Raw genomic sequence first — 25,710 nt, 5'->3', positions numbered from 1 at the left:
AAACTTGTACCATAATGTTTATTGCAGCACTGTTTACAAGAGCCAGGACATGGAAGCAACCTAAATGCCCATCAACAAATGAATGGATACAGAAGATGTGGCATATATATACAATGGAATATTACTCAGCTATAAAAAGGGATGAGATGGAGCTATATGTCATGAGGTGGATAGAACTACAATCTGTCATACAGAGTGAAGTAAGTCAGAAAGAGAAAGACAAATATTGTATGCTAACTCACATATACGGAATCTAAAAATGGTACTGATGAACTCAGTGACAAGAACAGGGAAGCAGATACAGGGAATGGACTGGAGAACTCGAGGTATGGGAGGGGGCGGGGGGCGAAGGGGAAACTGAGAAGAAGCGGGAGAGTAGTACAGACATATATATACTACCAACTGTAAAATAGTCAGTGGGAAGTTGTTGTATAACAAAGGGAGTCCAACTCGAGGATGGAAGATGCCTTAGAGGACTGGGGCAGGGAGGGTGGGGGGGAATCGAGGGGGGGTGTCAAGGAAGGGAGGGAATATGGGGATATGTGTATAAAAACAGTTGATTGAACCTGGTGTACCCCCCAAAAAAATAAAATAAAATAATAATAAAAAAAAATAAAAAACATGGTGGCTGAGATGACTTGCCACGTGGGTGGCTAGCACGAGGTGGCACCTAGCTGTGCGTGGTGTGAACGGGCCAAAATGACACCTGGCAGCTGTGACAGCCTCGCCACGCTGGTTACCGCTGTGTGGTGGCATCCCACTGGGTGGTGTATGACTGGGCCAAGGTGACAACCAGCAGCCATGAAGGCCTCACTACATGGGTGACATTTGTGAGTTGAAACCCCACTGGGTGGGGTGTGCCCAGGCCTAGGTGAAACATGGCGGCCGTGAGGGCCTCAACACACTGGTGACCCGCATGAGGTGGTATCCTGCTGGGTGGGGTGTGCCCATGCCGAGGTGACACCTGGTTGCTATGATTGCCCTGCAACGTGGGTTACCAGTGCTGGGTGGGGTGCACCCAGGTTGAGGTGACACATGGTTTATGTGACAGATGAGCAATATGGGTGGCATGTGTAAGGTGACACTCCACTGGGGAGGGTGTGACCAGGCTGAGGTGACACCTTGTGGCTGTGATGGCCTTGCCATGTGGGTGGCATGTACGAGGTAGCACCCCACCAGGTAGGGAGTGATGGAGCCGAGGTTCCACCAGGCCACTGTAATGTCCTCAACATGCGGGTGACCAATGAGAGGTAGCATCCCACCAGGTGGGGTGTGCCGAGGCCTAGGTGACACCTGGCAGCCATGATGGCCTCACATTTCAGGTGACTCGTGCGAAGTGGCATTGCACACGGCGAGGTGCACCTGGGTTGAGGTGACACCTGATGACTGTGATGGACTCACCACACGGGTGGCTTGCATGAGGTGACACACTGGAGGACAGAGTGTGATTGAGCTAAGGTGACACCAGGTGGCTGTGGTGTCCTCATCACATGGGTGGCATGCAAGAGATGACACCCCACCAGGTGTGGTGTCATGGGGATGAGGTGACAGCTAGTGGCTGTGACTGCATTGTCATGTGGGTGGCACATGTGAGGTAGCACCCCATCAGGTAGGCAGAGTTGGGGCCGAGGTGACACATGGTGGCTGTGACGGCCTCACCACATGGGTGACCTGCATGAGGTGGCATTCCACCATGAGGCGTGTGTCTGGGCCATTTTGACACCCAGTGGCTGTGATGTCCTCACCACGTGGGTGGCTCATGCAAGGTTTCACCATGCCAGGTGGTGTGTCATGGGGCTGAGGTGACACACCATGGTCATGATGACCTTGCCATGCTGGTGACATATGTGAGGTGGTACCTGACCTGGTGGAGATTGACAGGACTGAAGTGACACCTGGCGGCCATGATGGGTTTGCCACACAGGTGACCCGTGTGAGGTGGCCCCCTGATGGGTGGAGTGCAATGGGGATGAGGTGACACCTGGTGGCTGTGACGGCCTTGCCATGTGGGTGGCCTGTATGAGGTAGCACCCCACCAGGTAGGGAGTGATGGGGCCGAGTTTCCACCAGGCCACAGTAATGTCCTGAACATGCGGGTGACCAATGAGATGTAGCATCCCACCAGGTGAGGTGTGCCCAGGCCTAGGTGACACCTGGCAGTGTGTTGGCCTCACCACATGGGTGACCCTGGCAGGCTGGAACCCCACTGGGCAGGTGTTTCTGGGCCAAGGTCAAACACAGGTTCTGTGATGGCCTCACCACATGGGTGGCACCCCACCGGGTTGGGTGTGCCCAGGCCAGGGTGACACTCAGGGGCCATGACAGCCTTACCACGTGGGTGACCAGTGTGATGTGGCAACCTGTTGGGCAGCACATGACTGTGCCAAAGTGACACCTGGTGGCTGTGATGGCCTCACCATGCAGGTGACCTGTACAAGGCCTCACAGCAAGGGTGGCATGCATGAGGTTGCTCTCCACTGGGCAGAGTGTCCCAAGGCCGAGGTGACACCTGCTGGCCATGATGGCCTCACCATGCAGATGGCACATGTGGAGTGGCATCCCTCTGGGTGGGATTTGCCCAGGCCGAGGTCAAACCCCACTTCCATTATGGCCTCAATACGTGGGTGACCCACATGAGGTTGCACCCAGCTGGGCAGGTTGTGCCAGTTCTGAGGTGAAACCCAGTGGGCATGAAGGCCTAGCCACACGGGAGACCCACACATGGTGGCACACAGCCAGGCACTGTGTAACTGGGCTGAGGTGACACTGAGTGACCATTACGGCCTTGCCTCATGCGTGATATGTGTGAAGTGGCACTCTGTGGGGCGGGGTGTGACCAGGCCTAAGTGACACCCTGGCCATGAGGGTCTTGCCACGTGCATCACCTGCATGATGTGGCTCCCCACTGGGCAGGGTGTGAAGTAGCCGAGGTGAAACTCGGCCTCCTGAGCACATCGCCATGCAGGTGGCATGTGCGAAGTGTCACCATGATGGGTGGGGTGTGACCAGGTCTAGGTGACACCCAGCTGCCATGCAGGCCTCATCAGGCAGATGCACCACAGTATGTGGCACTCCTCCAGTTGGTGTGTGCCTAGGCGCAAGTGAATCCCAGCATTCATGAGGGCATCAACATGTGGGTGACCCATGCGAGGTGGCAGCTCCCAGGTGATGTGTGACTGGGCTGAGGTGAAACCCAATGGAATGTCAGCCTCACCACATAGGTGACCCTGGTGTGGTGGCATCCCACCAGGCGGCATGTGCCCAGGCCAAGGTCAAACACAGCTTCTGTGATGGCCTTGCCACTCGGGTGACAGGTGCAAGGTGGCTCCCCATCAGGTGGCATGTGCCTGGGCTGAGGTGACAGCCAGCAGCTATGATGTACTTGCCACATGGGTTACCTATGTGAGGTGGCACCCCACTGGGTGGATATGCCCAGGTTGATGTGACACCTGGCAGCCCTGATGTCCTCAGCACGTGGGTGACTGATGTGAGGTGGCACCCTGCTAGGTGGGGTGTGATGGATCTGAGGTGACATCTGGCAGCCATAATGGCCTTGCAACATGGGTGGCACATGCAAAGTGGCACACTGCAGGTGGGAGGTGAGGGGGTGTAGGTGACACCCAGTGGCTTTGACGGTGCAGCTATGTGTGTGACAAGTGCAAGGGTGCACCCATCTGGGTGGCGTGTTACTGGACCGAGGTTACACCTTGTGACCATAATGACCTCAGCACTTGGGTGGTATGCATGATGTGGCACCCTGCCAGCAGGGTGTGATGGGGCCAATGCACATCCCGTGGTTGTGACAGCCTCTCAACACGGGTGACCCATGTGAGGTGGCTTTTTGCCGGGCAGGGTGTGACTGAGCTGAGGTGACATCTGGCAGCCATTACAGCCTCACCACATGGGTGACCCATGCGTGGTGGCATCCTGTTGGGCTGGATGTGCCTGGGCCTAGGTGACAGCCGGTTGCCATGAGGGCCATGCCACAAGTGTGACCCTTGTGAGATGGCACTCTGGTGGGTGGGGTGTGCATGGGCCTAGGTGCCACCTGGTGGCCGAGAGGGCCTCGCAACCCAGGTGACCCTCACGAGATGGCACCCTGCCTGATGGGATGTGCCCAATTCAAGGTGATACCTGATGGTCATGACAGCATCACCACATGCATGGCATGCGCAAGGTGGTACACTGTTGGGCTGTGTTTGATAATCCTAGGTGACACCCTGTGGCCATCATGGCCTTGCCATGTGGGTGGCATGCATGAAGTGGCTCCAGGCCGCACATGGTGTCCCTGGGCTGAGGTGAGACCTGGCAACACTGACGGCCTCACCACATGGCTTACACATGTAAGGTGGCACCCCACAGGGTGGATGTGCCTGGGCTGAGGTGAGGCCTGATATCCCTGGTGGCCTCACCACATGGGTGAATCACATGAGTTGACACCCCACCAGGCAGGGTGTGGTGGGGCTGAAGTGACACCCAGCAGCTCTAATGGCCTTGCAATGTGGGTGGAACCTGCAAAGTGCCACCGCTCTGGGCAGGGTGTAAGGGTGCCGAGGTGACCCATGGTGCTGTGATGGCCCAGCTACATGGGTGGCAAGTGCAAGGTTGCACCCCACCAGGTGGGGTGTTACAGGGCCAAGGTGGCACCTGGTGGCTGTGATGGCCTCACCACTTGGGTGGCACACACATGGTAGCACCCTGCCAGGCAAGGTGCGATAGGGTCAATGGACACCCTGTGGCTGTGACAGCCTTGCAACCCTGGTGACCTATACTAGGTGGCTTCCTGCTGGCAGGTTGTGACCGAGCTGAGGTGACACCCGGCAGCAGTGATGGCCTTGCCACATGGGTGACCTGCAAGAGGTGGCACCATGCTGTGTGGGTTGTGACCAGGCCAAGGTGACACCTGGTGGCCATGACAGCCTCACCACAATCGTAGCAAGTGTGAGATTGCACCCTGCAGGCTGCAGTGTGACCAGGCCAAAGTGATCCACAGCAGCTGTGAGAGCCACATCACATGGGTGACCCTTGCAAAGTGGCACCCCGTTAGGTGGTGTGTGACTGGTCCAAGGTGATGCCCAGTGGCCATGAGGACCTCACCACATGGGTGACCCACATGAGCTGGCACCCTGCCTGGCAGGGTGTAACCAGGCCAAGGTGACATCTGGTGGCATAGAGGTGCTCACAACGTGAGTAACCATGCGAGGTGGCATCTCACATGGTGGGGTATGCCCGGGTTGAGGTGACACACTTTGACCGAGACAGACTTGCAGCACAGGTGGCATGCACCAGGTGACACCCCACTGTGCAGTGTGTGATCGGGCTGAGGTGACACCTGGTGGCTGTGATGGTCTCGTCCTGAGGGAAGCACATGCTAGTTGACACCCTGGCAGGTGGGTATTGACCAGGAAGAGGTGACACCCAGTGGCCGTGATGGCCTCACTACATGGGGGACACACAAGAGATGACATGGTGCCAGGTGTGGTGTCACAGGGACAAGGTGGCACCTAGTGGTGTGATTGCCTAGCTATGCGGGTGGCACATCAAGGTGGCACCTGGCAGGGTGGGGAATGACGGGGCTGAAGTGACACCCGGTGGCCATGATGGCCTAGCCATGTGAGTAGCATGCACTATGTAGCACCCCATGGGGCAGTGTCTGAGTGGGCTTAGGTGACACCTCGCGGCCTTGATAGCCTCACCATGCTGGTGACATGGGTGAGGTAGCACCTTGCCTGGTGGGGTGTGACGTGGCTGAGATGACACATGGTGGTCATGATCCCTTGCCTCTTAGGTGGCTCCAGCGTGGTGGCACCCTGCTGTGAAAGCTATGAAGGGGTCAAGGTGACATCCCATGGCTATGACAGCCTCACCACATGGGTGACCCAAAGGAGGTGGCTCCCCACAAGACATGGTGTGACTGAGCTAAGCTGTCACCCAGTGGCAGTGATGGCTTCTCCATGCAGGTGACCCATACGAGGTGGTACCCCACTGGGTGGTGTGTGAAGCAACCAAGGTGACACCCAGCAGCTGTGAGGGCCTCATCACGTGGGTGATCTGTGCATGGTGGCTCCCCACCAGGCAGTGTGTGCTCAGGCAGAGGAGACATCTGGCAGCCATGACAGCCTCACCATGCAGTTGACCTTTGCCAGGTGGCAACCTGCGGGATGGGGTGTGACCATGCAGACGTGACACCCAGCGGTGTGACCACCTTGCCATGCAGGTGCCATGTTGAGGTGACATTCTCCTGGGCAGGGAGTGACGCGGCTGAATATTGGTGGCCGTGAGTGCTGCACCATGTGGGTGGCACATGCTAGGTGACATCCCAATGGGCAAGGTGTACCCAGGCCGAGGTGACACTCAGTGGCTGTGAAGGCCTCACAACACAGGTGACCCATGCGATTTGGAATTCTGCATGGTGTGTTGTGACTGGGTTGACATGACACAGCGACCACATTGGACTTGCAATGTGGGTGGCATGCGTGAGGTTAGCCCTGCCAGGTAGGGTGTGATTGGGCTGAGGTGACACCCGGCAGCCATGATGGGCTTGCCACATGGATGGCACACAAGAGATGACACCCCACTGGGCATGGTGTCATGGGGATGAGGTAAAACACTATGGCCGTTACTGCCTCACCATGTGGGTAGCACATGTGAGGTCACACCCTACCAGGCCTAGAGTGATGGGGCCAAAGTGAAACATGGTGGCTGAGGAGGAAAAAGATGGTGGCGAAGTAGAGCGACGTGGAGTGCATCCCTCTCCACAGATGCATTGGGAATGCACGGAAGGACACAGTCATTCCCACAGAGAACCAGCTGAACACCAGCAGACGGCCTCGGACACCGGAAAGGGCTGTGGAGAACCTGACATAGCCGGTAGGGAGGCATCTACGAGGGCTCAAAGAGGGTGAAGCGGCGGAGCTGTGGCAGACGGGAGGGAGTGAGAAACATACGGAGGGTCCGCAGCGCAGCTCAGCATTCCCGGACCGAGACATCGATCCGCGGCTGAACGGAGGGTCCAGGAGCGGGAGCGTGGGAACCGGAGAGCTGGTTCAGGGGGAGAAACATTGTTGCCGGTAGGGTGATGGACCGAGAGGACAGGAGGGAGGAGGTCTGCGGAGAGGAGTGCCGATCCCTGAGAGCTGCCCGGCCATGATGGCGGCTGGAGGCTGCAGGCTCCCGGGCGCGGGGGAGGAGCCGCGCGCATAGCCTCTCCCTCTCTTTCGGTGCCTCTGCAACAGGCAGCGGAGAGATGCCCTGCGGGGCCACATAAGGCGCTCAGGGATAACAAGCACCCTCAGGCGCTCGGGCGGGGCTAGATTAAAACTCCTTGCAACGCCAGCAGCAGGGAGGCTGCCGAGAGAGAAAAAAAAAAAACCAGCATCAAAAAGAAAAAACCCCGAGAGAGGCCCAACTCTAAGACTTTCTGTGTACGCCTGAGCCACCAGCGCCCTCTGCAACAGGCACCTCCAAGCCTGACTGAAGCAACAGTGCGCCACTGCTCACTCCCTCCCAGGAGAAGGAGCCACTATTGCACCCTCTCCCTCCCCACACACCGAGGCTTACAGACGAACAATAAAGGAACCTCTGCTGGTCACAGAATAACGCAAAAAAAAAAAAAAAAAAAACCCAAGGCAAGGAAAAGGACACTTACAGCTGAGACGCTAAGGAAACAGAAATAGTAGTATCAATACCTATTGAACTGGTCCATTCGGGGATCAGTTCTGGATTTTTTTTTTTTCCTTTCTCTTTTTTTTTTTTTTTTGATTTATTAAATACGATCTTAGCCCTAAGGGATTTACAAGTTTTACAACATAATTTTATAAGGATATTTTTTACTCTTTTTTTTTTTTTTTGCCTTTTAAAATACTTCTATATCTAGCTAAGTTTTTGGTAGTACGGACAAAATATCTTTCATACTTTCCTTTCATCCCTTTCTTTTATACACTTCTATTCCTTTCTTTTTCTTTGCATATTTCCAACCACATTACGCTCTTCTGTTCCCCTTTCTTCCAGCCATTTTAAGTGTATTTTATCTTAACATACTTATAAGCAACACTATCGGTCTGCTCAGACTCCTTGCTCTATTCTCCAGATGATGCACTGCCTTGGTATTAATATTAGGCTTTTGTCTTTATCTTAGTTCTTAGTACAGTTGTCTAATTACATTCTGAGAATCTCCATTCTCTCTGGTGGTACTCCAGCTCATTTCTATATTTGATCCTAGCTTACAAAATCTCCCTGGATTGATGTTTGTATGTGTAGGGTGTTATTTGTTGTTTGTTTGCTTTTGCTTTTGTCTCTGATTTGTTCTGTTTCAGTTGTCAATTTCTGCTGGGTTTCTCTCTGAATATCTGATAGCACACTGGGGTTCTGTCAGGTCTTTCTAGAGCCTTATGTCCTAACGGATTCAATAATTGTGTGTCTTATACATGTATGTGTTTCCTAGACTGAATATTCGTCTAATCCAATACTTGGACATTAGTCTGAGGCTTGGACAGTCTTCTATAAACACCTCTATCACCAGGACAAGCAACCCCAAAAGCTTGGACAACCATGAGGAAACAAAAAAACACCATGCAGGCAAAGGAGCAGGAAAAAGACCCACAAGACCAAATAAATGAGGAGGAAATAGGAAAAATGCCTGAAAAAGAATTTAGAGTAATGATAGTAAAAATGATACAAAATCTCGATAACAAATTAGAGAAAGTACAAGAAACAGTTCATAAGAACTCAGAAAAACAAACAGCAATGGATAACAAAATAACTGAAATTAAAAATACTCTAGATGCTCTAACCAGCAGAATGACTGAGGCAGAAGAACGAATAAGTGAGTTGGAAGATAGAATGGAAGAAATAAACGCCACAGAGCAGGAAAAAGATAAAAAAATAAAAAGACTAGACGACAGCCTCAGAGACCTCAGTGATAACCTTAAACGTACCAACATTCGAATTATAGGCATCCCAGAAGAAGAAGAAAACAAGAAAGGGTCTGTGAAAATATTTGAAGAGGTTCTAGTGGAAAACTTCCCCAACATGGGAAAGGAAATAATGAACCAAGTCCAAGAAGCACAGAGAGTCCCATACAGAATAAACCCAAGGAGAAATACACCAAGACACATATTAATCAAACTAACGACAATTCAACACAAAGAAAAAATATTAAAAGCAGCAAGAGAAAAGCAACAAACAACATATAAGGGAAAACCCATCAGGATAACAGCTGACCTTTCTACAGAAACTCTGCAGGCCAGAAGGGAATGGCAGGATATACTGAAAGTCCTGAAAGAGAGAAACCTACAGCCAAGAATACTTTACCCAGCAAGAATCTCATTCAGATTTGAGGGAGAAATCAAAAGCTTTCCAGACAAGCAAAAGTTAAGAGAATTCAGCACCACCAAACCAGCCTTACAACAAGTGCTAAAGGAACTTCTCTAAGTAGGAAACACAAGAAAAGGAAAACACTTACAAATACAAACCCAAAACAATTAAGAAAATGGTAATTGGAACACACATGTCAATAATCACTTTAAATGTAAATGGATTAAATGCTCCAACCAAAAGACACAGACTGGCTGAATGGATACAAAAACAAGACCCTTCTATATGCTGCCTACAAGAAACCCACTTCAGACCAAGGGATACATATAGACTGAAAGTGAAGGGATGGAAAAAGATATTCCATGCAAATGGAAGTCAAAAGAAAGCTGGAGTAGCAATACTCATATCAGACAAATTAGACTTGAAAGTAAAGACTATTAAAAGAGACAAGGAAGGGCACTACATAATGATCAAGGGATCCATCCAAGAAGAACATATCACAATGGTAAATATCTATGCCCCCAATATAGGAGCACCTCAATACATAAGGCAAATGCTAACAGCTATAAAAGGGGACATCGACAGTAACACAATTATAGTGGGAGACTTGAACACCCCACTTACATCAATGGACAGATCATCCAAACAGAAAATAAATAAAGACACACAAGCTTTAAATGACACATTAGACCATCTCGACTTAATTGATATTTATAGGACATTCCATCCAAAAACGACAGACTACACTTTCTTCTCAAGTGCACACGGAACATTTTCCAGGATAGATCACATCTTGGGTCACAAATCAAACCTCAGCAAATTCAAGAAAATTGAAATCATATCAAGCATCTTCTCAGACCACAACGCCATGAGACTAGATATCAATTACAGGAAAAAAACTGCAAAAAATACAAACACATGGAGGCTAAACAATTCACTATTAAACAACCAAGGAATCACTACAGAAATCAAAGAGGAAATCAAAAAGTATCTAGAAACAAATGACAACGAAAACACAACAACCCAAAACCTATGGGACGCAGCAAAAGCAGTTCTAAGAGGGAAGTTTATAGCAATACAGTCCTACCTTAAGAAACAAGAAAATGATCGAATAAACAACCTAACCTTACACCTCAAACAACTAGAGAAAGAAGAACAAAGAAACCCCAAAGGGAGCAGAAGGAAAGAAATCATAAAGATCAGAGCAGAAATAAATGAAAAAGAAAGGAAAGAAACCATAAGAAAAATAAATAAAACTAAAAGCTGGTTCTTTGAGAAGATTAACAAAATTGATAAACCATTAGCCAGACTCATCAAGAAAAAAAGGCAGAAGATGCAAATCAACAGAATTAGAAATGAAAAAGGAGAAGTCACAACGGACACCTCAGAAATACAAAAGATCATGAGAGACTACTACAAGCAACTATATGCCAATCAATTGGATAACCTGGATGAAATGGATATATTCTTAGAAAAATACAATCTTCCAAGACTGAACCAGGAAGAAATAGAAACCATGAACAGATCAATCACAAGTACAGAAATTGAGGCAGTGATTAAAAATCTCCCAACACACAAAAGCCCAGGACCAGATGGATTCACAGGCGAATTCTATCAAACATTTCGAGAAGAGTTAACACCTATCCTTCTCAAACTCTTCCAAAATATTGCAGAAGGCGGAGCACTCCCAAACTCATTCTATGAGGCTACCATCACCCTGATACCAAAACCAGGCAAAGATGTCACAAAAAAAGAAAACTACAGACCAATATCACTGATGAATATAGATGCAAAAATCCTCAACAAAATACTAGCTAACAGACTGCAACAGCAGATTAAAAAAATCATACACCACGATCAAGTGGGGTTTATCCCTGGGATGCAAGGATTCTTCAATATACGCAAATCAATCAACGTGATACATCATATCAACAAATTGAAGGATAAAAACCATATGATCATTTCAATAGATGCAGAAAAAGCTTTTGACAAAGTTCAACATCCATTTATGATAAAAGCTCTCCAGAAAATGGGCATAGAAGGAAATTACCTCAACATCATAAAAGCCATATATGACAAACCAAAAGCCAACATTGTTCTCAATGGAGAAAAACTGGAAGAATTCCCTCTAAGAACAGGAACAAGACAAGGGTGTCCACTCTCACCACTATTATTCAACATAGTTTTGGAAGTGTTAGCCACAGCAATCAGAGAAGAAAAAGAAATTAAAGGAATCCAAATTGGAAAAGAAGAAGTAAAATTATCACTCTTTGCAGATGACATGATACTATATATAGAAAACCCTAAAGACTCTACCAGAAAACTGCTAGCACTCATTGATGAGTTTAGTAAAGTAGCAGGATACAAAATTAATGCACAGAAATCTCTTGCATTCCTATACACTAACAACGGAAGAGCAGAAAGAGAAATTAAGGAAACTCTCCCATTCACCATTGCAACCAAAAGAATAAAATACCTAGGAATAAACCTGCCTAAGGAGGCAAAAGATCTGTATGCAGAAAACTTTAAGACATTGATGAAAGAAATCAAAGATGACATAAACAGATGGAGGGATATACCATGTTCCTGGATTGGAAGAATCAACATCGTGAAAATGACTGTACTACCCAAAGCAATTTACAGATTTAATGCAATCCCGATCAGATTACCAATGGCATTTTTCACAGAACTAGAGCAAGAAATCTTACGATTTGTATGGAAACGCAAAAGACCCCGAATAGCCAAAGCAATCTTGAGAAGGAAAAATGGAGTTGGTGGAATCAGGCTTCCTGACTTCCAACTATACTACAAGGCCATAGTGATCAAGACAGTATGGTACTGGCACAAAAATAGAAAGGAAGATCAATGGAACAGAATAGAGAACTCAGAAGTAAGCCCAAACACATATGGGCACCTTATCTTTGACAAAGGAGGCACGAGTATACAATGGAAAAAAGACAGCCTCTTCAATAAGTGGTGCTGGGAAAATTGGACAGCAACATGTAAAAGAATGAAATTAGAACACTTCCTAACACCATCCACAAAAATCAACTCCAAATGGATTAAAGACCTACATGTAAGGCCAGACACTATCAAACTCCTAGAGGAAAACATAGGCAGAACACTCTTTGACATACATCAAAGCAACATCCTTTTTGACCCACCTCCTAGAATCATGGAAATAAAATCAAGAATAAACGAATGGGACCTCATGAAACTTAAAAGCTTTTGCACAGCAAAAGAAACCATAAACAAGACTAAAAGGCAACCCTCAGAATGGGAAAAAATAATTGCCTATGAAACAACGGACAAAGGATTAACCTCCAAAATATACAAGCAGCTCATGCAGCTTCATACCAAAAAAGCAAATAACCCAATCCACAAATGGGCAGAAGACCTAAATAGACATTTCTCCAAAGAAGACATACAGATGGCCAACAAACACATGAAAAGATGCTCAACATCACTCATCATCAGAGAAATGCAAGTCAAAGCCACAATGAGGTATCACCTCACACCAATCAGAATGGCCATCATCACAAAGTCTGGAAACAACAAATGTTGGAGAGGGTGTGGAGAAAAGGGAACTCTCCTGCACTGTTGGTGGGACTGTAAGTTGGTACAGCCACTATGGAAAACAGTTTGGAGGTTCCTTAAAAAACTACAAATAGAACTACCATATGATCCAGTAATCCCACTCCTGGGCATATACCCAAAGAAAACCATAATCCCAAAAGAAACTTGTACCATAATGTTTATTGCAGCACTGTTTACAAGAGCCAGGACATGGAAGCAACCTAAATGCCCATCAACAAATGAATGGATACAGAAGATGTGGCATATATATACAATGGAATATTACTCAGCTATAAAAAGGGATGAGATGGAGCTATATGTCATGAGGTGGATAGAACTACAATCTGTCATACAGAGTGAAGTAAGTCAGAAAGAGAAAGACAAATATTGTATGCTAACTCACATATACGGAATCTAAAAATGGTACTGATGAACTCAGTGACAAGAACAGGGAAGCAGATACAGGGAATGGACTGGAGAACTCGAGGTATGGGAGGGGGCGGGGGGCGAAGGGGAAACTGAGAAGAAGCGGGAGAGTAGTACAGACATATATATACTACCAACTGTAAAATAGTCAGTGGGAAGTTGTTGTATAACAAAGGGAGTCCAACTCGAGGATGGAAGATGCCTTAGAGGACTGGGGCAGGGAGGGTGGGGGGGAATCGAGGGGGGGGCGTCAAGGAAGGGAGGGAATATGGGGATATGTGTAAAAAAACAGTTGATTGAACCTGGTGTACCCCCCAAAAAAATAAAATAAAATAATAATAAAAAAAAAAAAAAAACATGGTGGCTGAGATGACTTGCCACGTGGGTGGCTAGCACGAGGTGGCACCTAGCTGTGCGTGGTGTGAACGGGCCAAAATGACACCTGGCAGCTGTGACAGCCTCGCCACGCTGGTTACCGCTGTGTGGTGGCATCCCACTGGGTGGTGTATGACTGGGCCAAGGTGACAACCAGCAGCCATGAAGGCCTCACTACATGGGTGACATTTGTGAGTTGAAACCCCACTGGGTGGGGTGTGCCCAGGCCTAGGTGAAACATGGCGGCCGTGAGGGCCTCAACACACTGGTGACCCGCATGAGGTGGTATCCTGCTGGGTGGGGTGTGCCCATGCCGAGGTGACACCTGGTTGCTATGATTGCCCTGCAACGTGGGTTACCAGTGCTGGGTGGGGTGCACCCAGGTTGAGGTGACACATGGTTTATGTGACAGATGAGCAATATGGGTGGCATGTGTAAGGTGACACTCCACTGGGGAGGGTGTGACCAGGCTGAGGTGACACCTTGTGGCTGTGATGGCCTTGCCATGTGGGTGGCATGTACGAGGTAGCACCCCACCAGGTAGGGAGTGATGGAGCCGAGGTTCCACCAGGCCACTGTAATGTCCTCAACATGCGGGTGACCAATGAGAGGTAGCATCCCACCAGGTGGGGTGTGCCCAGGCCTAGGTGACACCTGGCAGCCATGATGGCCTCACATTTCAGGTGACTCGTGCGAAGTGGCATTGCACACGGCGAGGTGCACCTGGGTTGAGGTGACACCTGATGACTGTGATGGACTCACCACACGGGTGGCTTGCATGAGGTGACACACTGGAGGACAGAGTGTGATTGAGCTAAGGTGACACCAGGTGGCTGTGGTGTCCTCATCACATGGGTGGCATGCAAGAGATGACACCCCACCAGGTGTGGTGTCATGGGGATGAGGTGACAGCTAGTGGCTGTGACTGCATTGTCATGTGGGTGGCACATGTGAGGTAGCACCCCATCAGGTAGGCAGAGTTGGGGCCGAGGTGACACATGGTGGCTGTGACGGCCTCACCACATGGGTGACCTGCATGAGGTGGCATTCCACCATGAGGCGTGTGTCTGGGCCATTTTGACACCCAGTGGCTGTGATGTCCTCACCACGTGGGTGGCTCATGCAAGGTTTCACCATGCCAGGTGGTGTGTCATGGGGCTGAGGTGACACACCATGGTCATGATGACCTTGCCATGCTGGTGACATATGTGAGGTGGTACCTGACCTGGTGGAGATTGACAGGACTGAAGTGACACCTGGCGGCCATGATGGGTTTGCCACACAGGTGACCCGTGTGAGGTGGCCCCCTGATGGGTGGAGTGCAATGGGGATGAGGTGACACCTGGTGGCTGTGACGGCCTTGCCATGTGGGTGGCCTGTATGAGGTAGCACCCCACCAGGTAGGGAGTGATGGGGCCGAGTTTCCACCAGGCCACAGTAATGTCCTGAACATGCGGGTGACCAATGAGATGTAGCATCCCACCAGGTGAGGTGTGCCCAGGCCTAGGTGACACCTGGCAGTGTGTTGGCCTCACCACATGGGTGACCCTGGCAGGCTGGAACCCCACTGGGCAGGTGTTTGTGGGCCAAGGTCAAACACAGGTTCTGTGATGGCCTCACCACATGGGTGGCACCCCACCGGGTTGGGTGTGCCCAGGCCAGGGTGACACTCAGGGGCCATGACAGCCTTACCACGTGGGTGACCAGTGTGATGTGGCAACCTGTTGGGCAGCACATGACTGTGCCAAAGTGACACCTGGTGGCTGTGATGGCCTCACCATGCAGGTGACCTGTACAAGGCCTCACAGCAAGGGTGGCATGCATGAGGTTGCTCTCCACTGGGCAGAGTGTCCCAAGGCCGAGGTGACACCTGCTGGCCATGATGGCCTCACCATGCAGATGGCACATGTGGAGTGGCATCCCTCTGGGTGGGATTTGCCCAGGCCGAGGTCAAACCCCACTTCCATTATGGCCTCAATACGTGGGTGACCCACATGAGGTTGCACCCAGCTGGGCAGGTTGTGCCAGTTCTGAGGTGAAACCCAGTGGGCATGAAGGCCTAGCCACACGGGAGACCCACACATGGTGGCACACAGCCAGGCACTGTGTAACTGGGCTGAGGTGACACTGAGTGACCATTACGGCCTTGCCTCATGCGTGATATGTGTGAAGTGACACTCTGTGGGGCGGGGTGTGACCAGGCCTAAGTGACACCCTGGCCATGAGGGTCTTGCCACGTGCATCACCTGCATGATGTGGCTCCCCACTGGGCAGGGTGTGAAGTAGCCGAGGTGAAACTCGGCCTCCTGAGCACATCGCCATGCAGGTGGCATGTGCGAAGTGTCACCATGATGGGTGGGGTGTGACCAGGTCTAGGTGACACCCAGCTGCCATGCAGGCCTCATCAGGCAGATGCACCACAGTATGTGGCACTCCTCCAGTTGGTGTGTGCCTAGGCGCAAGTGAATCCCAGCATTCATGAGGGCATCAACATGTGGGTGACCCATGCGAGGTGGCAGCTCCCAGGTGATGTGTGACTGGGCTGAGGTGAAACCCAATGGAATGTCAGCCTCACCACATAGGTGACCCTGGTGTGGTGGCATCCCACCAGGCGGCATGTGCCCAGGCCAAGGTCAAACACAGCTTCTGTGATGGCCTTGCCACTCGGGTGACAGGTGCAAGGTGGCTCCCCATCAGGTGGCATGTGCCTGGGCTGAGGTGACAGCCAGCAGCTATGATGTACTTGCCACATGGGTTACCTATGTGAGGTGGCACCCCACTGGGTGGATATGCCCAGGTTGATGTGACACCTGGCAGCCCTGATGTCCTCAGCACGTGGGTGACTGATGTGAGGTGGCACCCTGCTAGGTGGGGTGTGATGGATCTGAGGTGACATCTGGCAGCCATAATGGCCTTGCAACATGGGTGGCACATGCAAAGTGGCACACTGCAGGTGGGAGGTGAGGGGGTGTAGGTGACACCCAGTGGCTTTGACGGTGCAGCTATGTGTGTGACAAGTGCAAGGGTGCACCCATCTGGGTGGCGTGTTACTGGACCGAGGTTACACCTTGTGACCATAATGACCTCAGCACTTGGGTGGTATGCATGATGTGGCACCCTGCCAGCAGGGTGTGATGGGGCCAATGCACATCCCGTGGTTGTGACAGCCTCTCAACACGGGTGACCCATGTGAGGTGGCTTTTTGCCGGGCAGGGTGTGACTGAGCTGAGGTGACATCTGGCAGCCATTACAGCCTCACCACATGGGTGACCCATGCGTGGTGGCATCCTGTTGGGCTGGATGTGCCTGGGCCTAGGTGACAGCCGGTTGCCATGAGGGCCATGCCACAAGTGTGACCCTTGTGAGATGGCACTCTGGTGGGTGGGGTGTGCATGGGCCTAGGTGCCACCTGGTGGCCGAGAGGGCCTCGCAACCCAGGTGACCCTCACGAGATGGCACCCTGCCTGATGGGATGTGCCCAATTCAAGGTGATACCTGATGGTCATGACAGCATCACCACATGCATGGCATGCGCAAGGTGGTACACTGTTGGGCTGTGTTTGATAATCCTAGGTGACACCCTGTGGCCATCATGGCCTTGCCATGTGGGTGGCATGCATGAAGTGGCTCCAGGCCGCACATGGTGTCCCTGGGCTGAGGTGAGACCTGGCAACACTGACGGCCTCACCACATGGCTTACACATGTAAGGTGGCACCCCACAGGGTGGATGTGCCTGGGCTGAGGTGAGGCCTGATATCCCTGGTGGCCTCACCACATGGGTGAATCACATGAGTTGACACCCCACCAGGCAGGGTGTGGTGGGGCTGAAGTGACACCCAGCAGCTGTAATGGCCTTGCAATGTGGGTGGAACCTGCAAAGTGCCACCGCTCTGGGCAGGGTGTAAGGGTGCCGAGGTGACCCATGGTGCTGTGATGGCCCAGCTACATGGGTGGCAAGTGCAAGGTTGCACCCCACCAGGTGGGGTGTTACAGGGCCGAGGTGGCACCTGGTGTCTGTGATGGCCTCACCACTTGGGTGGCACACACATGGTAGCACCCTGCCAGGCAAGGTGCGATAGGGTCAATGGACACCCTGTGGCTGTGACAGCCTTGCAACCCTGGTGACCTATACTAGGTGGCTTCCTGCTGGCAGGTTGTGACCGAGCTGAGGTGACACCCGGCAGCAGTGATGGCCTTGCCACATGGGTGACCTGCAAGAGGTGGCACCATGCTGTGTGGGTTGTGACCAGGCCAAGGTGACACCTGGTGGCCATGACAGCCTCACCACAATCGTAGCAAGTGTGAGATTGCACCCTGCAGGCTGCAGTGTGACCAGGCCAAAGTGATCCACAGCAGCTGTGAGAGCCACATCACATGGGTGACCCTTGCAAAGTGGCACCCCGTTAGGTGGTGTGTGACTGGTCCAAGGTGATGCCCAGTGGCCATGAGGACCTCACCACATGGGTGACCCACATGAGCTGGCACCCTGCCTGGCAGGGTGTAACCAGGCCAAGGTGACATCTGGTGGCATAGAGGTGCTCACAACGTGAGTAACCATGCGAGGTGGCATCTCACATGGTGGGGTATGCCCGGGTTGAGGTGACACACTTTGACCGAGACAGACTTGCAGCACAGGTGGCATGCACCAGGTGACACCCCACTGTGCAGTGTGTGATCGGGCTGAGGTGACACCTGGTGGCTGTGATGGTCTCGTCCTGAGGGAAGCACATGCTAGTTGACACCCTGGCAGGTGGGTATTGACCAGGAAGAGGTGACACCCAGTGGCCGTGATGGCCTCACTACATGGGGGACACACAAGAGATGACATGGTGCCAGGTGTGGTGTCACAGGGACAAGGTGGCACCTAGTGGTGTGATTGCCTAGCTATGCGGGTGGCACATCAAGGTGGCACCTGGCAGGGTGGGGAATGACGGGGCTGAAGTGACACCCGGTGGCCATGATGGCCTAGCCATGTGAGTAGCATGCACTATGTAGCACCCCATGGGGCAGTGTCTGAGTGGGCTTAGGTGACACCTCGCGGCCTTGATAGCCTCACCATGCTGGTGACATGGGTGAGGTAGCACCTTGCCTGGTGGGGTGTGACGTGGCTGAGATGACACATGGTGGTCATGATCCCTTGCCTCTTAGGTGGCTCCAGCGTGGTGGCACCCTGCTGTGAAAGCTATGAAGGGGTCAAGGTGACATCCCATGGCTATGACAGCCTCACCACATGGGTGACCCAAAGGAGGTGGCTCCCCACAAGACATGGTGTGACTGAGCTAAGCTGTCACCCAGTGGCAGTGATGGCTTCTCCATGCAGGTGACCCATACGAGGTGGTACCCCACTGGGTGGTGTGTGAAGCAACCAAGGTGACACCCAGCAGCTGTGAGGGCCTCATCACGTGGGTGATCTGTGCATGGTGGCTCCCCACCAGGCAGTGTGTGCTCAGGCAGAGGAGACATCTGGCAGCCATGACAGCCTCACCATGCAGTTGACCTTTGCCAGGTGGCAACCTGCGGGATGGGGTGTGACCATGCAGACGTGACACCCAGCGGTGTGACCACCTTGCCATGCAGGTGCCATGTTGAGGTGACATTCTCCTGGGCAGGGAGTGACGCGGCTGAATATTGGTGGCCGTGAGTGCTGCACCATGTGGGTGGCACATGCTAGGTGACATCCCAATGGGCAAGGTGTACCCAGGCCGAGGTGACACTCAGTGGCTGTGAAGGCCTCACAACACAGGTGACCCATGCGATTTGGAATTCTGCATGGTGTGTTGTGACTGGGTTGACATGACACAGCGACCACATTGGACTTGCAATGTGGGTGGCATGCGTGAGGTTAGCCCTGCCAGGTAGGGTGTGATTGGGCTGAGGTGACACCCGGCAGCCATGATGGGCTTGCCACATGGATGGCACACAAGAGATGACACCCCACTGGGCATGGTGTCATGGGGATGAGGTAAAACACTATGGCCGTTACTGCCTCACCATGTGGGTAGCACATGTGAGGTCACACCCTACCAGGCCTAGAGTGATGGGGCCAAAGTGAAACATGGTGGCTGAGGAGGAAAAAGATGGTGGCGAAGTAGAGCGACGTGGAGTGCATCCCTCTCCACAGATGCATTGGGAATGCACGGAAGGACACAGTCATTCCCACAGAGAACCAGCTGAACACCAGCAGACGGCCTCGGACACCGGAAAGGGCTGTGGAGAACCTGACATAGCCGGTAGGGAGGCATCTACGAGGGCTCAAAGAGGGTGAAGCGGCGGAGCTGTGGCAGACGGGAGGGAGTGAGAAACATACGGAGGGTCCGCAGCGCAGCTCAGCATTCCCGGACCGAGACATCGATCCGCGGCTGAACGGAGGGTCCAGGAGCGGGAGCGTGGGAACCGGAGAGCTGGTTCAGGGGGAGAAACATTGTTGCCGGTAGGGTGATGGACCGAGAGGACAGGAGGGAGGAGGTCTGCGGAGAGGAGTGCCGACCCCTGAGAGCTGCCCGGCCATGATGGCGGCTGGAGGCTGCAGGCTCCCGGGCGCGGGGGAGGAGCCGCGCGCATAGCCTCTCCCTCTCTTTCGGTGCCTCTGCAACAGGCAGCGGAGAGATGCCCTGCGGGGCCACATAAGGCGCTCAGGGATAACAAGCACCCTCAGGCGCTCGGGCGGGGCTAGATTAAAACTCCTTGCAACACCAGCAGCAGGGAGGCTGCCGAGAGAGAAAAAAAAAAAACCAGCATCAAAAAGAAAAAACCCCGAGAGAGGCCCAACTCTAAGACTTTCTGTGTACGCCTGAGCCACCAGCGCCCTCTGCAACAGGCACCTCCAAGCCTGACTGAAGCAACAGTGCGCCACTGCTCACTCCCTCCCAGGAGAAGGAGCCACTATTGCACCCTCTCCCTCCCCACACACCGAGGCTTACAGACGAACAATAAAGGAACCTCTGCTGGTCACAGAATAACGCAAAAAAAAAAAAAAAAAAACCCAAGGCAAGGAAAAGGACACTTACAGCTGAGACGCTAAGGAAACAGAAATAGTAGTATCAATACCTATTGAACTGGTCCATTCGGGGATCAGTTCTGGATTTTTTTTTTTTCCTTTCTCTTTTTTTTTTTTTTTTGATTTATTAAATACGATCTTAGCCCTAAGGGATTTACAAGTTTTACAACATAATTTTATAAGGATATTTTTTACTCTTTTTTTTTTTTTTTTTGCCTTTTAAAATACTTCTATATCTAGCTAAGTTTTTGGTAGTACGGACAAAATATCTTTCATACTTTCCTTTCATCCCTTTCTTTTATACACTTCTATTCCTTTCTTTTTCTTTGCATATTTCCAACCACATTACGCTCTTCTGTTCCCCTTTCTTCCAGCCATTTTAAGTGTATTTTATCTTAACATACTTATAAGCAACACTATCGGTCTGCTCAGACTCCTTGCTCTATTCTCCAGATGATGCACTGCCTTGGTATTAATATTAGGCTTTTGTCTTTATCTTAGTTCTTAGTACAGTTGTCTAATTACATTCTGAGAATCTCCATTCTCTCTGGTGGTACTCCAGCTCATTTCTATATTTGATCCTAGCTTACAAAATCTCCCTGGATTGATGTTTGTATGTGTAGGGTGTTATTTGTTGTTTGTTTGCTTTTGCTTTTGTCTCTGATTTGTTCTGTTTCAGTTGTCAATTTCTGCTGGGTTTCTCTCTGAATATCTGATAGCACACTGGGGTTCTGTCAGGTCTTTCTAGAGCCTTATGTCCTAACGGATTCAATAATTGTGTGTCTTATACATGTATGTGTTTCCTAGACTGAATATTCGTCTAATCCAATACTTGGACATTAGTCTGAGGCTTGGACAGTCTTCTATAAACACCTCTATCACCAGGACAAGCAACCCCAAAAGCTTGGACAACCATGAGGAAACAAAAAAACACCATGCAGGCAAAGGAGCAGGAAAAAGACCCACAAGACCAAATAAATGAGGAGGAAATAGGAAAAATGCCTGAAAAAGAATTTAGAGTAATGATAGTAAAAATGATACAAAATCTCGATAACAAATTAGAGAAAGTACAAGAAACAGTTCATAAGAACTCAGAAAAACAAACAGCAATGGATAACAAAATAACTGAAATTAAAAATACTCTAGATGCTCTAACCAGCAGAATGACTGAGGCAGAAGAACGAATAAGTGAGTTGGAAGATAGAATGGAAGAAATAAACGCCACAGAGCAGGAAAAAGATAAAAAAATAAAAAGACTAGACGACAGCCTCAGAGACCTCAGTGATAACCTTAAACGTACCAACATTCGAATTATAGGCATCCCAGAAGAAGAAGAAAACAAGAAAGGGTCTGTGAAAATATTTGAAGAGGTTCTAGTGGAAAACTTCCCCAACATGGGAAAGGAAATAATGAACCAAGTCCAAGAAGCACAGAGAGTCCCATACAGAATAAACCCAAGGAGAAATACACCAAGACACATATTAATCAAACTAACGACAATTCAACACAAAGAAAAAATATTAAAAGCAGCAAGAGAAAAGCAACAAACAACATATAAGGGAAAACCCATCAGGATAACAGCTGACCTTTCTACAGAAACTCTGCAGGCCAGAAGGGAATGGCAGGATATACTGAAAGTCCTGAAAGAGAGAAACCTACAGCCAAGAATACTTTACCCAGCAAGAATCTCATTCAGATTTGAGGGAGAAATCAAAAGCTTTCCAGACAAGCAAAAGTTAAGAGAATTCAGCACCACCAAACCAGCCTTACAACAAGTGCTAAAGGAACTTCTCTAAGTAGGAAACACAAGAAAAGGAAAACACTTACAAATACAAACCCAAAACAATTAAGAAAATGGTAATTGGAACACACATGTCAATAATCACTTTAAATGTAAATGGATTAAATGCTCCAACCAAAAGACACAGACTGGCTGAATGGATACAAAAACAAGACCCTTCTATATGCTGCCTACAAGAAACCCACTTCAGACCAAGGGATACATATAGACTGAAAGTGAAGGGATGGAAAAAGATATTCCATGCAAATGGAAGTCAAAAGAAAGCTGGAGTAGCAATACTCATATCAGACAAATTAGACTTGAAAGTAAAGACTATTAAAAGAGACAAGGAAGGGCACTACATAATGATCAAGGGATCCATCCAAGAAGAACATATCACAATGGTAAATATCTATGCCCCCAATATAGGAGCACCTCAATACATAAGGCAAATGCTAACAGCTATAAAAGGGGACATCGACAGTAACACAATTATAGTGGGAGACTTGAACACCCCACTTACATCAATGGACAGATCATCCAAACAGAAAATAAATAAAGACACACAAGCTTTAAATGACACATTAGACCATCTCGACTTAATTGATATTTATAGGACATTCCATCCAAAAACGACAGACTACACTTTCTTCTCAAGTGCACACGGAACATTTTCCAGGATAGATCACATCTTGGGTCACAAATCAAACCTCAGCAAATTCAAGAAAATTGAAATCATATCAAGCATCTTCTCAGACCACAACGCCATGAGACTAGATATCAATTACAGGAAAAAAACTGCAAAAAATACAAACACATGGAGGCTAAACAATTCACTATTAAACAACCAAGGAATCACTACAGAAATCAAAGAGGAAATCAAAAAGTATCTAGAAACAAATGACAACGAAAACACAACAACCCAAAACCTATGGGACGCAGCAAAAGCAGTTCTAAGAGGGAAGTTTATAGCAATACAGTCCTACCTTAAGAAACAAGAAAATGATCGAATAAACAACCTAACCTTACACCTCAAACAACTAGAGAAAGAAGAACAAAGAAACCCCAAAGGGAGCAGAAGGAAAGAAATCATAAAGATCAGAGCAGAAATAAATGAAAAAGAAAGGAAAGAAACCATAAGAAAAATAAATAAAACTAAAAGCTGGTTCTTTGAGAAGATTAACAAAATTGATAAACCATTAGCCAGACTCATCAAGAAAAAAAGGCAGAAGATGCAAATCAACAGAATTAGAAATGAAAAAGGAGAAGTCACAACGGACACCTCAGAAATACAAAAGATCATGAGAGACTACTACAAGCAACTATATGCCAATCAATTGGATAACCTGGATGAAATGGATATATTCTTAGAAAAATACAATCTTCCAAGACTGAACCAGGAAGAAATAGAAACCATGAACAGACCAATCACAAGTACAGAAATTGAGGCAGTGATTAAAAATCTCCCAACACACAAAAGCCCAGGACCAGATGGATTCACAGGCGAATTCTATCAAACATTTCGAGAAGAGTTAACACCTATCCTTCTCAAACTCTTCCAAAATATTGCAGAAGGCGGAGCACTCCCAAACTCATTCTATGAGGCTACCATCACCCTGATACCAAAACCAGGCAAAGATGTCACAAAAAAAGAAAACTACAGACCAATATCACTGATGAATATAGATGCAAAAATCCTCAACAAAATACTAGCTAACAGACTGCAACAGCAGATTAAAAAAATCATACACCACGATCAAGTGGGGTTTATCCCTGGGATGCAAGGATTCTTCAATATACGCAAATCAATCAACGTGATACATCATATCAACAAATTGAAGGATAAAAACCATATGATCATTTCAATAGATGCAGAAAAAGCTTTTGACAAAGTTCAACATCCATTTATGATAAAAGCTCTCCAGAAAATGGGCATAGAAGGAAATTACCTCAACATCATAAAAGCCATATATGACAAACCAAAAGCCAACATTGTTCTCAATGGAGAAAAACTGGAAGAATTCCCTCTAAGAACAGGAACAAGACAAGGGTGTCCACTCTCACCACTGTTATTCAACATAGTTTTGGAAGTGTTAGCCACAGCAATCAGAGAAGAAAAAGAAATTAAAGGAATCCAAATTGGAAAAGAAGAAGTAAAATTATCACTCTTTGCAGATGACATGATACTATATATAGAAAACCCTAAAGACTCTACCAGAAAACTGCTAGCACTCATTGATGAGTTTAGTAAAGTAGCAGGATACAAAATTAATGCACAGAAATCTCTTGCATTCCTATACACTAACAACGGAAGAGCAGAAAGAGAAATTAAGGAAACTCTCCCATTCACCATTGCAACCAAAAGAATAAAATACCTAGGAATAAACCTGCCTAAGGAGGCAAAAGATCTGTATGCAGAAAACTTTAAGACATTGATGAAAGAAATCAAAGATGACATAAACAGATGGAGGGATATACCATGTTCCTGGATTGGAAGAATCAACATCGTGAAAATGACTGTACTACCCAAAGCAATTTACAGATTTAATGCAATCCCGATCAGATTACCAATGGCATTTTTCACAGAACTAGAGCAAGAAATCTTACGATTTGTATGGAAACGCAAAAGACCCCGAATAGCCAAAGCAATCTTGAGAAGGAAAAATGGAGTTGGTGGAATCAGGCTTCCTGACTTCCAACTATACTACAAGGCCATAGTGATCAAGACAGTATGGTACTGGCACAAAAATAGAAAGGAAGATCAATGGAACAGAATAGAGAACTCAGAAGTAAGCCCAAACACATATGGGCACCTTATCTTTGACAAAGGAGGCACGAGTATACAATGGAAAAAAGACAGCCTCTTCAATAAGTGGTGCTGGGAAAATTGGACAGCAACATGTAAAAGAATGAAATTAGAACACTTCCTAACACCATCCACAAAAATCAACTCCAAATGGATTAAAGACCTACATGTAAGGCCAGACACTATCAAACTCCTAGAGGAAAACATAGGCAGAACACTCTTTGACATACATCAAAGCAACATCCTTTTTGACCCACCTCCTAGAATCATGGAAATAAAATCAAGAATAAACGAATGGGACCTCATGAAACTTAAAAGCTTTTGCACAGCAAAAGAAACCATAAACAAGACTAAAAGGCAACCCTCAGAATGGGAAAAAATAATTGCCTATGAAACAACGGACAAAGGATTAACCTCCAAAATATACAAGCAGC

The sequence above is a fragment of the Hippopotamus amphibius genome, chromosome 3, assembly GCF_030028045.1.
Source record: "Hippopotamus amphibius kiboko isolate mHipAmp2 chromosome 3, mHipAmp2.hap2, whole genome shotgun sequence".
Lineage (NCBI taxonomy): Eukaryota > Metazoa > Chordata > Mammalia > Artiodactyla > Hippopotamidae > Hippopotamus > Hippopotamus amphibius.
This window is presented reverse-complemented; position numbering follows the sequence as displayed.